Source organism: Panthera tigris, chromosome B2 (assembly GCF_018350195.1).
Source record: "Panthera tigris isolate Pti1 chromosome B2, P.tigris_Pti1_mat1.1, whole genome shotgun sequence".
Classification (NCBI taxonomy): domain Eukaryota; kingdom Metazoa; phylum Chordata; class Mammalia; order Carnivora; family Felidae; genus Panthera; species Panthera tigris.
Window position 1 is genome coordinate 7,044,554 of NC_056664.1, and position 13,404 is coordinate 7,057,957.

Here is a 13,404-nt window from a genome sequence, read left to right on the forward strand (position 1 = left end):
GGCTTGGCTGTGGGAGGTCAGATTGTGGTGAAGAGGAGGGACAGGGCTTAAAGCAACCAGCACTCAGATCCTGGCATACTAAATTCCTATTCACAGAAGCACCCAACTAGAAAACCTAACCAGTAGACTTTAATACCCCACTTTCAACAGTGGATAAATCAATAAGTCATCCAAAAAAACAATCAATAAGGACACAAACCAGATGGACCTATCATATATGTAATGAACATTCCATCCAACATATTTCTGTAGTGCACATGGAACCTTTTCCAAGACAGATCATATGTTAAGCCCCAAAACAAGTCTTAGCAAATTTAAGAATACTGAACTCATTCCAGGAGTCTTTTCTACCATAATGGTATGATAGTAGATATCAATAATAGGAGGAAAACTAGAAAACTCACTAATCCATGGAAATTAAGCACTATATTCCTGAAAAACCAATGGTTCAAGGAAGAGATTATAAGGGACATAAAAAAGTATCTTGGGGAGAATGAAAATGGAAATACAATATATATAAAAATGTATGGGATGCAGCAAAATCAGTGCAAAGAGGAAGATATATAGCTCTACAAGCATACAAGGATACAGAATGACCTCAACTAATCGACCTAACATTGCACCTAAAGATACTAGAAAAAGAAAAACAAACTAAGTCCAAAGTTAGAAGGAAAATAATATTATAATTAAAGCAGAAATAAATACTATCAAAAATAGGAAAACAAGAGAAAAGATTAACAAAACTAAGAGTGGCTTCTTTGAAAAGAAAAGACAAAATTGAAAAACGCTTTAGCAGGACTGACCATAAAAAAGAGAGATTAGTAAAATTATAAGTGAAAGAGGAAACATTACAACTGATACCACAGATATACAAAGGATGACAAGAGACTCCTATAACCAACTCCACATCAGGAAATTGGACAACCTAGAAGAAATGAATAAATTCCTATAAATATACAACTACCAAATCTGAAACAGGAAGAAATAGAAAATCTGAACAGACCAGTAATGAGTATGAGATTGAATCAGTAATTAAACTCTCCCCCACCCAACAAAGAAAATCCCTGCACCAGATAACTTCACTGGCGAAATTTTACAAAACATTTAAAAAATAATTCATGCCGGTCCTTTTTAAACTTGTCAAAAAATAAATAAATAAATTGGAGGGAACACCACCAAAGTCATTTTACCAAAGCCAGATAAGGAAATTACAAGCAAGGAAAACTACCACCCAATATCCCTGATAAATATGGAAATACACATTCTGAACAAAATACTAGCAAACCAAATTCAGCAGCACATAAAAATGATCTACATTGATCAAGTAAGAATCATTCCTGGGATGCAAGGACATATGCAAATTAATAAATGTGATACACCACAACTATAGAATGAACTATAAAAATCATACAGTCATCTCAATAGACGGGGAAAAAGCATATGGAGAAATTTGACATAAATTCATAATAAAAACTCAAAAAATGAGGTATAGAAAAAATTTGCCTCAACATAACTAAAGCTCGATATGACACCCATAGCTAACATACTGGATGGTAAAAGTTTGCAAACTTTTCTTTAAGATCAGGAACAAGACAAGAGTGCCCCCCTCACCACTCCTATTCTACATAGTACTGAAAGTCATAGTCAAAGTCATCGGTGAAGAAAAAGAAATAAAAGACATCCAAACTGGAAAAGAGGAAGTAAAATCATCTCTATTTGCAAATGACATGATTTTCATATAGAGAAAATTCTAAAGACTTCACTTAAAAACTATTAGAATCTAGGAGTGCTTGGGTAGCTCAGTAGGCTGACTCTTGATTTCAGCTCAGGTCATGATCTCCCCGTTTTTGAGATTGAGCCCCAAGTCAAGTCTGTGCTGACAGCATGCATCCTGCTTGGGATTCTCTCTCTCTTCCTCAGATTCTGCCCCTCCTCCACTCATGCTTGCTCTCTCTCTGTCTCAAAATAAATAAATAAACTTAAAAAAACACATTAGAATCAAATGAACAAATTTGGTCAAATTGTAGCATACAAAATCAACATACTAGAACAGTAGCATATCTATAAACTAACAACAAATTATCTGAAAAAGACATTTTTTAAAAAGTCCAATTTATAGTTCTATCAAAAACAATAAAATACTTAGGAATAAATTCAACCAAGGGGGTAAAAGATTTCTACACTGAAAACTGTAAGACATTGATGAAATAAATTGGCAAAGACACAAATAAATGGAAAGATATCCTGTGTTCATTGGGTTGGAAGAAGTAATATTGTTCAAATGTCCATATTACACAAACCCATCTATAGACTCAGTGAAGTCCCTATCAAGAATTGAATGGTACTTTTTTTTTTTTTACAAACAATCCTAAAATTCATGTGGAACCACAAAAGACCACAAATAGCCAAACCTATCCTGAGCAGGAAGAACAAAGCTGAAGGCATCACACTTCCTAACTTCAAACTATATACAAAACTCTGGTCATCACAAAAATAATTGTATTGGCATAAAAACAGAAACAGGGACCAGTGGAACAGATCTACAGTCCAGAAATTAACCCATGCATATACAGTAAACTAACGTTTAAAAAGAGAGCCAATAATACTCAATGGAGAAAAGACAGTTTCTTCAAAAAATGGGGCTGGGAAAATTGAATATTCACATGTAAAGAATGAAATCATGTCCTATCTTACACCACTCACAAAGATTCACTCAAAATAGATTACGGACTTAAATGTAAGGCCTGAAACCATTAAACTTTAGAAGAAAACACAGGAGAAAAACTTCTTGACAATGACTTTTTGGAAATAACACCTAAAGTATAAACATCATTGAAAACAATGGGTACTCTACATCAAACCAGAAAGCTTCTACACAGGGGAAGGAACCATTAGCAAAACAAAAAGGCTACCTAAGGAATGGGAGAGAAATATTTGCAAAGTACACAACTGATAAAGGGTTAATATCAACATATATAAGGAATTCATACAACTCAATAGGAAAAACAAAACACAATTAAAAAATAAGCAAAGAGGTTGTTGCCTGCTTTCTCCTCCAGGGTTTTGATGGTTTCCTGTCTCAGCCACAGCAATTTCTTACTCGACACATCTCCAAAGGCAAGGGAATTAAAAGCAAACTGAACTATTGGGGCCTCATCAAGATAAAAAGCTTCTGCACTGCAGAGGAAACAATCAACAAAACTAAAAGGCAACCGACAGAATGGGAAAAGATATTTGCAAATGACGTATCGGATAAAGGGTTAGTATCCAAAATCTGTAAAGAACTCACCAAACTCCACACCCATAAAACAACTAATCCAGTGAAGAAATGGGCAGAAGACATGAATAGACACTTTTCCAAAAAAGACATCCAGATGGCCAACAGACCCGTGAAATGATGCTCAACGTCATTTCTCATCAGGGAAATATAAATCAAAGCCACACTGAGATACCACCTCATGCTGGTCAGAGTGGCTAAAATGAACTGTTGGTAGGAATGCAAACTGGTGCAGCCACCCTGGAAAACAGTGTGGAGGTTCCTCAAAAAATTAAAAATAGAACTACCCTATGACCCAGCAATAGCACTGCTAGGAATTTACCCAAGAGACACAGGAGTGCTGATGCATAGGGGCACATATACCCCAATGTTTTTAGCAGCATGTTCAACAAAGCCAAATTATGGAAAGAGCATAAATGCCCATCAACTGACGAGTGGATTAAGAAGATGTGGTTTATATATACAATGGAATACTACTTGGCAATTAGAAGGAATTAAATCTGGCCATTTGTAGCAACGTGGATGGAACTGGAGGGTATCATGCTAAGTGAAATAAGCCAGGCAGAGAAAGACAGATACCAGGTTTTCACTGATATGTAGATCTTGAGAAACTTAACAGAAGACCACAGGGAAAGGGAAGGGGAAAAAAATAGAGAGAGAGAGGAAGGCAAACCATAAGAGACTCTCAAATACAGGGAACAAACTGAGGGTTGATGGGGGCTGTGAGGGAGAGGGGAAAACGGGTGATGGGCATTGAGGAGGGCACTTGGTGAGATGAGCACTGGGTGTTGTATAGAAGCCAATTTAACAATAAATTACATTAAAGAATTAAAATTAAAACAGGGGCACCTGGGTGGCTCAGTCTATTGAGCATCTGACTTCGGCTCAGGTCATGATCTCACGGTTTGTGGGTTCGGGCCCTGCGTCGGGCTCTGTGCTGACAGCTCAGAGTCGGAGCCTGCTTTGGATTCTGTGTCTCCCTCTCTCTCTCTGCCCCACCCCTGCTTGCACTCTGTCTGTCTCTCTCTCTCTCTCTCAAAAATATATAAATGTTAAAAAAAATTTTTTTTAATTAAAATAAAAAATAGGTAAACGACCTGAACACAGATTTTCCCAAAGAGGATATTCGAATGGTCAACAGGTACAAGGAAAGGTGCTCACTATCACTGATTATCGTGAGAATACATTTCCGAGCGCAAGGACAGGTCACCCCACATCTGTTAGAAAGGCTATCTCAAGAAGAGAAGAGAAAACAGGTGCTGGCAAGGATATGCCGGAAAGAAGAATCCTTGTGCCCTGTTCGGTGGAAATGGAAACTGATGCAGCCACTATGGAAAACGGTATGGAAGTTCTTAAAAATATCAAAGCGAACTACCATACGATCGATTAACTCTACTTCTGGATGTATATCTGAAGGAAACGAAATCACTACCACACAGAGGTATCTGCACCTCCATGTTCTTGACGGCATCAGTCACAACAGCAAAGACTTGGAAACCATCTAAGTATCCATCCACGGATAGATGCATAAAGAGAATGTGGTATATGTACACACTGGAAGACAATTCAGCCATCAAAATGAACAAAATCCTGACATTTACAACAACATGGATAGACTTTGAAGCACCGTGCTAAATTAAATAGAAAGGCAAATACTGTATGCTCTCACTTAATGTGGAATCTAGGAAAACCAAAGTCAGAAGAACAGAGACCAGATTGGTGGTTGCCAGCGGAGGCAAGGAGCAGGGGTATTGGGTGGAGATACCCAATACCTTCTCATTATAAGACAGGTTCTAAAGATACAACGTTCTACATGATGACTTTAGTTAACAATACTGTATTGCATACATGCAAGTTTCTATGAGAGTAGATCTTCAAAGTTCTCATTATAAAGAAAAAACTTGTTAACTATGTTGCACTGATGGGTTATTATGGTTAATATATCGCAATGTATTCAGGTTCAAATCATTATGTTGTACACCTTAAACCCACATGATGTTATAAGTCCATTGTATCTCAATAAATCTAGGAAAATTAAAAAAAAAACTAGTGAAGTTCTTATTTTTTTTTTGTAAGGCCAATATTTTGATTACAAATATATCATTTTCTCTAAAAAAATATGTTAGGTCACCTCCTTTATCAACCGGGGGGCAGAGTGCTAATTGATAAAGGGGAAGCTAATCGATATGAGCATTAGGGAAAAAAGTGACTTAGGTTTGTGGAATCTTGCTAAGATGATCATTTTTAGAAAATGTCTTTGAAGGAAAAATATCCCTATCACTGTACATAAAAATGTTATCAATATTTTGGTAAATCTAAGCTTTCCCGTACTTTGCTGGCCTTATTTAGTCTCACAGAGGGACATCTTTAGACATTACCATTATCAAATATGAGCTTGAATAATGCCCGGGAGTTAGCATGAAATCTCTGGTGATAGCTTTCCCCCTGAGCGAGGTGTAAGCACGGGTACGTGTGGGCAGAGGGTTCTGCCAAAAGCAAGGAGGGAAGGCACACAGTCTGAGAATTTCCAGCTTGGAGTGCATTGACACCGCAATAATATTCGAATGGTTGGTTTTGAGTAGTGTCGTTTTGAAAATAATTTGCCAGGAGGGTATATGTATACGTAGTAGGAAATTATGTGTGCTAATAGTTTACCCTAAAACATGAAACCAATAAAATCTCTCCCCCAATTCAGTTAGTGTTACACCTGCCAAAAGAGGCTGTATTATTCAACTTACAGGCAAAGTGGGCATAATTAGGAGACCTCAAGATGCAAAGTCTTTTATATGTATCTTTTATTGGAGTTTATTTCTCTCTGACATACTGGTGGTTTCTTTTTTTTTTTTTTTTTTTAATGTTTATTTTTGAGACAGAAAGAGAGCGTGAATGGGGGAGGGGCAGAGAGAGAGGGAGACACAGAATCGGAAGCAGGCTCCAGGCTCTGAGCCATCAGCCCAGAGCCCGATGCGGGGCTCGAACTCACGGACCATGAGATCATGACCTGAGCTGAAGTCAGACGCTTAACTGACTGAGCCACCCAGGCGCCCCATGTTGGTTTCTTATTGGAGGATCTCCCACGCGGTGGGAAGGAGAAACAGGAGGTGTCCTTCTTTCCCGAGGCATCCCATCTCTTGTGGACTGCGACCAGAACCTAGTCAATGGGCACTCCAAGCCATTGCCAAGAGAAGCTGGGAAAAATAGCGCTTATCTGGGGGGCTGTGTATCCAGGTGAAACTAAGAAACTTGTTTATTCAGTGAGGAAGAAAGGAGATTGGTAGACCGCAGCGGTTTCTGCCCCTTTGCATTCAGTCGACGTCTATGGAATAAATGAATGCCATTTTTGGGACATTTGTTTAAAATCCAAAATGGTACTAGTGGGCGAATTCCCAACTGAATCGGAATAGTGTTTCTAAGCTAGTATTATTCTAAGCTAGTTTTAATACATATTTAAGTATCATTAATAGGAGAATGTAACTCACAAATATTCCTTTTTCTGGTCACCAATATATATTTTCTTTTTTCTGCATGACTACGCAATATGGCATTGTAAACTATGCCTATGGTTAAGGAGGAAAGAGAATAAGCACACAAAAGTTTGTCTGAAAATATTAAGGGAACTCCATACACATACCTATTCTGAGACATACAGTGAGGAAAAGAAATCAGTACTCTATTACTGGTTCCTACCCATGGAACAGCTCCCCGGTTCTCTTTTTACCTTTCCAGGCCAGTTGACTTGTTCTCACTAAAACATTTTGGCACATTCTTATTTTCCTAGCCATTTCCAGAGGATATCAACTCCAGCCCCTTTACCCTGTCTCCGTCCACATTCCGTAACATCTTGCAAGGCTGTGGTTGCTTAATTAATTCAGAGCATGGGTACCAGTAATTAAATATCATGTACAATCCACTTTAAGAAGAGTAGCAGTAAGTGACTTTGTTTCCCCTCCACCAAATCTTGTTTAAATTAGCTATGTTCGCTTTCCAGTTTGTTAGCCGGCCTAAATTGAAATTCAGTTGACGGCATCTTAGCGATTACCTACACATCTTGCACCGTTTTGCCAAAAGCTCTCAGATACACTTATTTATATGCGCCCTTTGGATTTCCCAAAACCATTATAAAAGCAAGCTGACCTAGAGAGGCTCGTGTTTTCTCGAAAGGACTGAACTGTCTGCTGCATAGAGGCAATTATTAAAGGCAACGCTTTATTTAAGTTTTGAAGCAGAGAGCCAGTACAATTGCATATAAAATACTGACATCAAAATTCAGAGAATCAGAGAAAATAATAAAGGCAAAGACAGATGACATAAAAGTTGATCAAATTTTAATCTAAAGTACCCTATGTAATTTTACTTAACTTCTTGTTCCTAAGGCTGCATAAAGTTAAATCATTTATACATGCTGTTTGTGTGTTTTAGCGACATTATCAGTTTCTTGTGTTTCATTTTTCTCTATTCACATACTGAATCCACCCCGTTGAAGTAATTAGCATAATCACCAACATTATAAGATCATTTTCCTCACTCCAAATAAATGACCATCAAACTCAAGCCTTACTCTCTATATTCAGAAATGCTTAAATAGTTCATTATTACCCAAATGATGATGGGAGAAATGCTGTGCATAAGATAAAAGGAATAATGACTCATACCCCCCACAAAGAAGATGAAATTCTCCCACATAAGAATTAATTCACTGTAAGATATCTGAGTATAGGGATGATAATTGAAAGGACTAAAAATAAAATTGAATGCAATAGGCAATCTAAAGGTCATGAGACTTGTCACTAAACAATTAGCTTTTTTTTTTAAATTTTGATAGGTTTTATAAATATTACCATGGCTTGGATTCTGAATGTAGATTACTTTTAAATGGAGCTTTCTTGCATCTGAATGCATATCTAATGAAAATACTTCATATGCTGCAAGCTTTCTCCTATCCTATCAAATTATATTGATAAAAAGCTAAAGGTCAGGAGACTTATCACAAACAGAGTTTTGTTTTTTTTTTTAATTTTGGTAAGGTTAAGTTTTATAAATACGACTCTGCTTCTGTTTGGAATTTAGAACAACTTTTAAGTGGTGTTTTATCTACCTAAATGTACATCTAGTGAAAGCCTTTTTCTATGTTCTGAGATTCACATTTCTTACAGTAAATCTAAAAAGAACCTGAAACACTTAATAGTAGCCATTTAATTATCCAACAACAATATCTTCTGTTGGTAACAGGTTTTATCGATTTTTAAATCTGAACCTATATTGTCTGAAACAAATGAGGATTAATGAGGACTATAGTATTCTTACATTCAAAGATATAAGCAAATTTGCTTATAGGGATATATATTGATTTGCATGACATCACAATGGATTAGCGATACTGGTTAACAGCAGAATCTAGATTTCTTAACACTGAACCTAGGGGCCAGGTCTAAGCAAATCACATCATCTTTTTTGCGTGCAAATTTTTCTCCAAATACCTTCTGTGTCCATGTTGGTCCCTAGCACCCTGCTGCCCGGGACTAACATGCATCTGTTAAGCTATAAGCCTGTTACGGTTGGTGTCCAGGTGACAGGTCGGTGGCTACAAAGACAGGTGACAAAGTACTTTGAAATTCATCCATGGTGCACACTCTCTAAGTCAAGTCTATCCTTTCATAGGAGACTTTCCTAACAGAACTCAGGGGCACAGCAGTCTCTTCCTCTCTTGAGTGTCTGGTCTACTTTAACTTCTTACGGTCCCAGAGAATCTTCTACAAGATCAGTGTCCCTCTTTCCTTTGGCCAATGTAAATTTCTGAGGTGAGTTTCTAACTTACCTTTAATGTCTGCAGTGGTGTCTATCAGGGACTACGGTTCACTGCACACATCAGGTTGGGCACCAGACATCCCCAGACATTGTCATGAACCTTCAAGTCACTGTAGCTATGTAAGGTTTTTGTGACAGTTTTCCCAGAAGACGGCTTTGGGGCATCTTGGTAAATGGAGAATTTTTCCTAATTTGCAGAAAGGTCAATAAATATAATTTATTTCTAGTTTCCAAATGGTCAATGAACGCATCAAAAGCTACTCAACATCATGTATCATTAAGGAAAAACAAGTGCAAAATATACTATTAAACATCCACAAAAATGGCTAAAATTAAAATAACTGAGAGCAAATCAGACTCACAGACACTACACCTTGATGCAATTACTTCCATAAATTCTTGGCCCATACCTAATAAATCTGGACATACAACTAACATACATACAACTAATGAATCTGGACACACATACACACATACAACTAATGCCCGTTGTGGGTATACCCAACACAAAGGCATATATATGAACTCTAACAGAGTATTTTTAAAGACCCATAGCAAGCTTCATTAAAAACAAACTCTGGGAATACAAACAGTACATAAATAGATAAAAAGAATTGTGGTAATGGACAATGGAATACTATATACCAAGAGAAAAGAGCAAATATTGCTACATGACAAAAATATGGATAAATACAGAGCAAAAGGGTGAATGCTATGTTATTCCACTTAGATGAAGTGAAAGAACAGGCAAAATTAATCTGTAAGGACCTCTGGAGTGGAACGAGGAGGTTCTTGATGTGAGTGGTAGACAGGAGTGTTCACTTTTTAAAAGCCGACTGGCTCTCTACTCGTAAGGTAGCACTGGAATACCATGTTTTGTTTTGTTTCGTTTCGTTTCGTTTTGTTTTGCTTTTAAAGGAAGCCCACATCCAAAACAAAGATTCACCTCTTAGGGATTGATTCACATTACCCAGGTACATGAGAGACAGCTAGGCAAACGGAACGTCAAATCATTCACTGGAATTAGCAAACGTAGTGGTTTCATAGACAATACGTGTGTCAGTATGATCAACACATTTACTCCATGAAAACAAACCCCCATGGGAAGCACTATTATACGAATACAACAACAATGACCATTGACTAGTAAATGTCCTTTCGCTTAGCGGTGCACTGAACCTTTACCATGCTAAGCATAGAGGGCGCATTTGTTAATTCAAGAGGCATTTAGTTACATTCAACGACACTGGTTCAAGATGGCCACTCGAACACCAGAACCTTTGAGCAAGCTCATCTAACAGCTCTCCCATGGCTACAGGTACAATTTTGACATAGCTTGTCTGAAGAATCCCAAGCTACTTGGGAAGAATGTGACTCTCGGAGATCAAGAATTGACATTGCCGTATTTTATAAGGGGTAAACTCAAGTTCAAATCCAAGTCAGGTTTATCTGGAGGCTACGGATAAAACCAGAAGAGGATTCAGGATGCAAGGCTTCAATTCAGAGATGCCACACTCATTCACTCAAGAGCTGGTTATGGAGAAACAGCTTATTTGTGGCCAACTATTATTGCCTTATGGGCTAATGACAAAGCTCTCATTGGAAAAGTCTTTGTCCTCAAAGTGATTACATTCTAGAGGGAAGACAGACAGACCACACGCCCATAGACAAATAGGAAAATTTCACTTAATGGGGCGTGCTCTGAAGAGAACACGAATCAGGGTTAGGAGTAAAGACCGACGAAGGGCCCAACGAAAAGCTCAGAAAAGAGCTGTTCAGGCAAAGGGGACAAAAAGTATAAAGACCCCGAGGCAAGAACAAGGTTGATGCACTCAAGGAACAGCAAAGGGCTCAGCATGGCTAGGGTCCAGTTCAAGGAGAGGCGGGAGCAAATGAGGTGGGAAAGGCAGGCGGGGGACAGACCACACTTGGCCTTCAAACACATACTGAGGGGGCTCGGGTTTTAAGCAAAACGAGGAAACACTTGCGGGGCTTTAAGCAAAACAAACATAATGCCTATGCCTTAAAAAGACTACTCTCAAAAATAAACATTCAAAAACGGGGGTGGGACCACCTGAGTGGCTCAGTAGCATAAGCATCTGATTCTTGATACTGGCTCAAGTGAGCATCTCACGGGTTCGTGGGTCTGAGACCAGCGTCAGACTTTGCTGTCAGCGCAGAACCTGCTTCAGATCCTCTGTCCCCCTCTCTCTCCTCCGCCCCTCCCCTCTGTCTCAAAAATAAATATGCATTTTTCAAAAACAGAATATTCTGGCACGTTACATAGAAACATACGTCCATACTGAGGCAATTTGGAAGTGAAATACTTTTTAAGCACCAGCCCACTTACTTTCCAATGGATAAAACATTCTCAGAAACGTTTTACAGTAACACCCAGCTCAGTGCCTTTTTCTCTACATTTCCCAGGCTCAGTGGATTTCTTGGAAGTCTATGGTTTACCACTGTTTTCACAGAGATCTAAGGAGCATCTGAAATAAAGGGCAGTCTCATCTAAAGGCTGTCTACAGAGAAATGTAAGTATAAATAACAGCATAGGACTGACCACTGTCAATATATGATAGAAAAAAATCCTTTGGTGTCAAAATTTGTAGCAGCGTTTATGGCTTGCCTCTTCCACAGCCCCACATACTTTGGACCAAAGGAACGAGGGGGCTTCTTGGGTGTGTTTCCTAGGTTTGGTGGAGATGATCATCTCTGGTCCTTCCCAAACTCAGAGATTGTTTCCTGTAGGAACCCAGATCTCTTCAAATAAAAAGCAGTGACTAGGTCGTCCGCTCACTAATTACAGATTGCATATTTGCTCTTGACTCACTTGAACAGAGGAACTGCTACTTACCTCTTTGTTATACTGAAATCCTCACTTGCATCGCTTGCCCTGGAAAACAAATGTGAGAGGCATGCTTAGGACATTATCTCCCAATTGGCTATCCCTCGAGTTCACCCTCAGGTGGAAACGCCACGCACAGGGAAGTGGGTCAGGGATGAATCCAATTTCATGAACATCTGAAAGCTTTCATCTGGTGGAACATACCATCCCTCTCGAAGAGCAAAACAGATCCCTCCCCCCAAAAAGTTATTAGTTAAAAGGCCAAACTGGGGTCCCCGTGGTGATACTTTTAGTGCCATGAGTACTGGATGAAGTGAGGTAAATAATAGATGGCCTGTTCGCTGGGGGATTTATGTCCGCCTTTCTCAAGAAGCAGATGGAAATTTTAACCCACTCACATCTGATCTCAGTTTGGAACCATCTTTCTTTCTCTCCAAAGAACAGAGACTGGATTTCAGGCCAGTGAAGTCATTTCCCTGCTATCCTATCAGTGCAAACAACAAGTTGAAAATTACGTGATGAATCACTGCTCTGACCTTCTGCCCAGATATAGTTAACTGCCTAAGTTATTTGTCTTGCAAACCTAAATAATCAGGTTTTAGCACTTGACCTTATGTTGGGAACGGGGGAGGGGGGTACTCAGGGTGGAGATCCTGGAATGAGCCTCTTTCGACTTTGATTTTACATACGCGCGCGCGCACACACACACACACACACACACACACACACATACACACACACACACACACACACACAGAGTGGGATAACCTTTGTTCCCTTTCCCAGATTCGCTCTGGCTTCTCGCTGAGTTCAGGCAATGGGAGACTCCAGTAGAAAAGGCATGAGCAGAGTGAGGTCAGGATGTGTGTCCAAATTTGACCCTGCTCGCCCACTGGCTGCCAGTGGGTGCATTTCTTCACGAAAGGCCACAGCTCCACCCATCTGGCTGCCCTATCCTATGGCTTGGGATCTCTCTGGTTCTCTCAACCTGGCCATACTTCTGGCCAAGCAAGCACATTAATGTCTTTTCATCTGAGCGTACCGCTGCCATCCCCTTCCTGCCTTGCTATACCAGTACAGAATTTGATTTCAAACATCTTACATGGCAGTTACATTTCCCGTGGTACTACAGAAGATCGAAGGTACATCTAAAATTTTACATTAGAATAATTAGTAAAAAAAAAAAATTTATATAACTCTCAAAACAGTCACCTGGTGAAAGTCTGCCTTAGTACGCGTCAGCCAATAAATCAGGGTTAACTTTTCGGGTAAATAGAAGATGAGAGCTAACATTTATTGTAAGCCTTCTGTGTCCTAGACAATTTACATACTATACTCTAATCATTATAACAACTATGTATGAATTAGAGTAAAAACCAGAGCAAATATTCAAAAGCTAACCTCACCTTGAGATACTTGTACCTTATTCAGACCGCTGCCATTCAAAGGTGTTCAAGTGTGGTTTCTATTTTCA

General features: G+C 39.0%; 1 long non-coding RNA gene across 1 annotated transcript in view; it reads right to left on the reverse strand.

The window, feature by feature from the left end:
* The window catches only part of LOC122238542, a 75,134-nt gene extending 62,536 nt beyond the window's left edge, over positions 1-12,598 (reverse strand). The window contains exons 1-3 of the long non-coding RNA XR_006217467.1: positions 12,329-12,598; positions 11,940-11,978; positions 9,093-9,269 (exon numbers count right to left, since the gene is read on the reverse strand). This is a non-coding gene — a long non-coding RNA (uncharacterized LOC122238542). The remainder of the gene's footprint in view (positions 1-9,092; positions 9,270-11,939; positions 11,979-12,328) is intronic.
* Between the last annotated feature and the right edge of the window lie 806 nt (positions 12,599-13,404).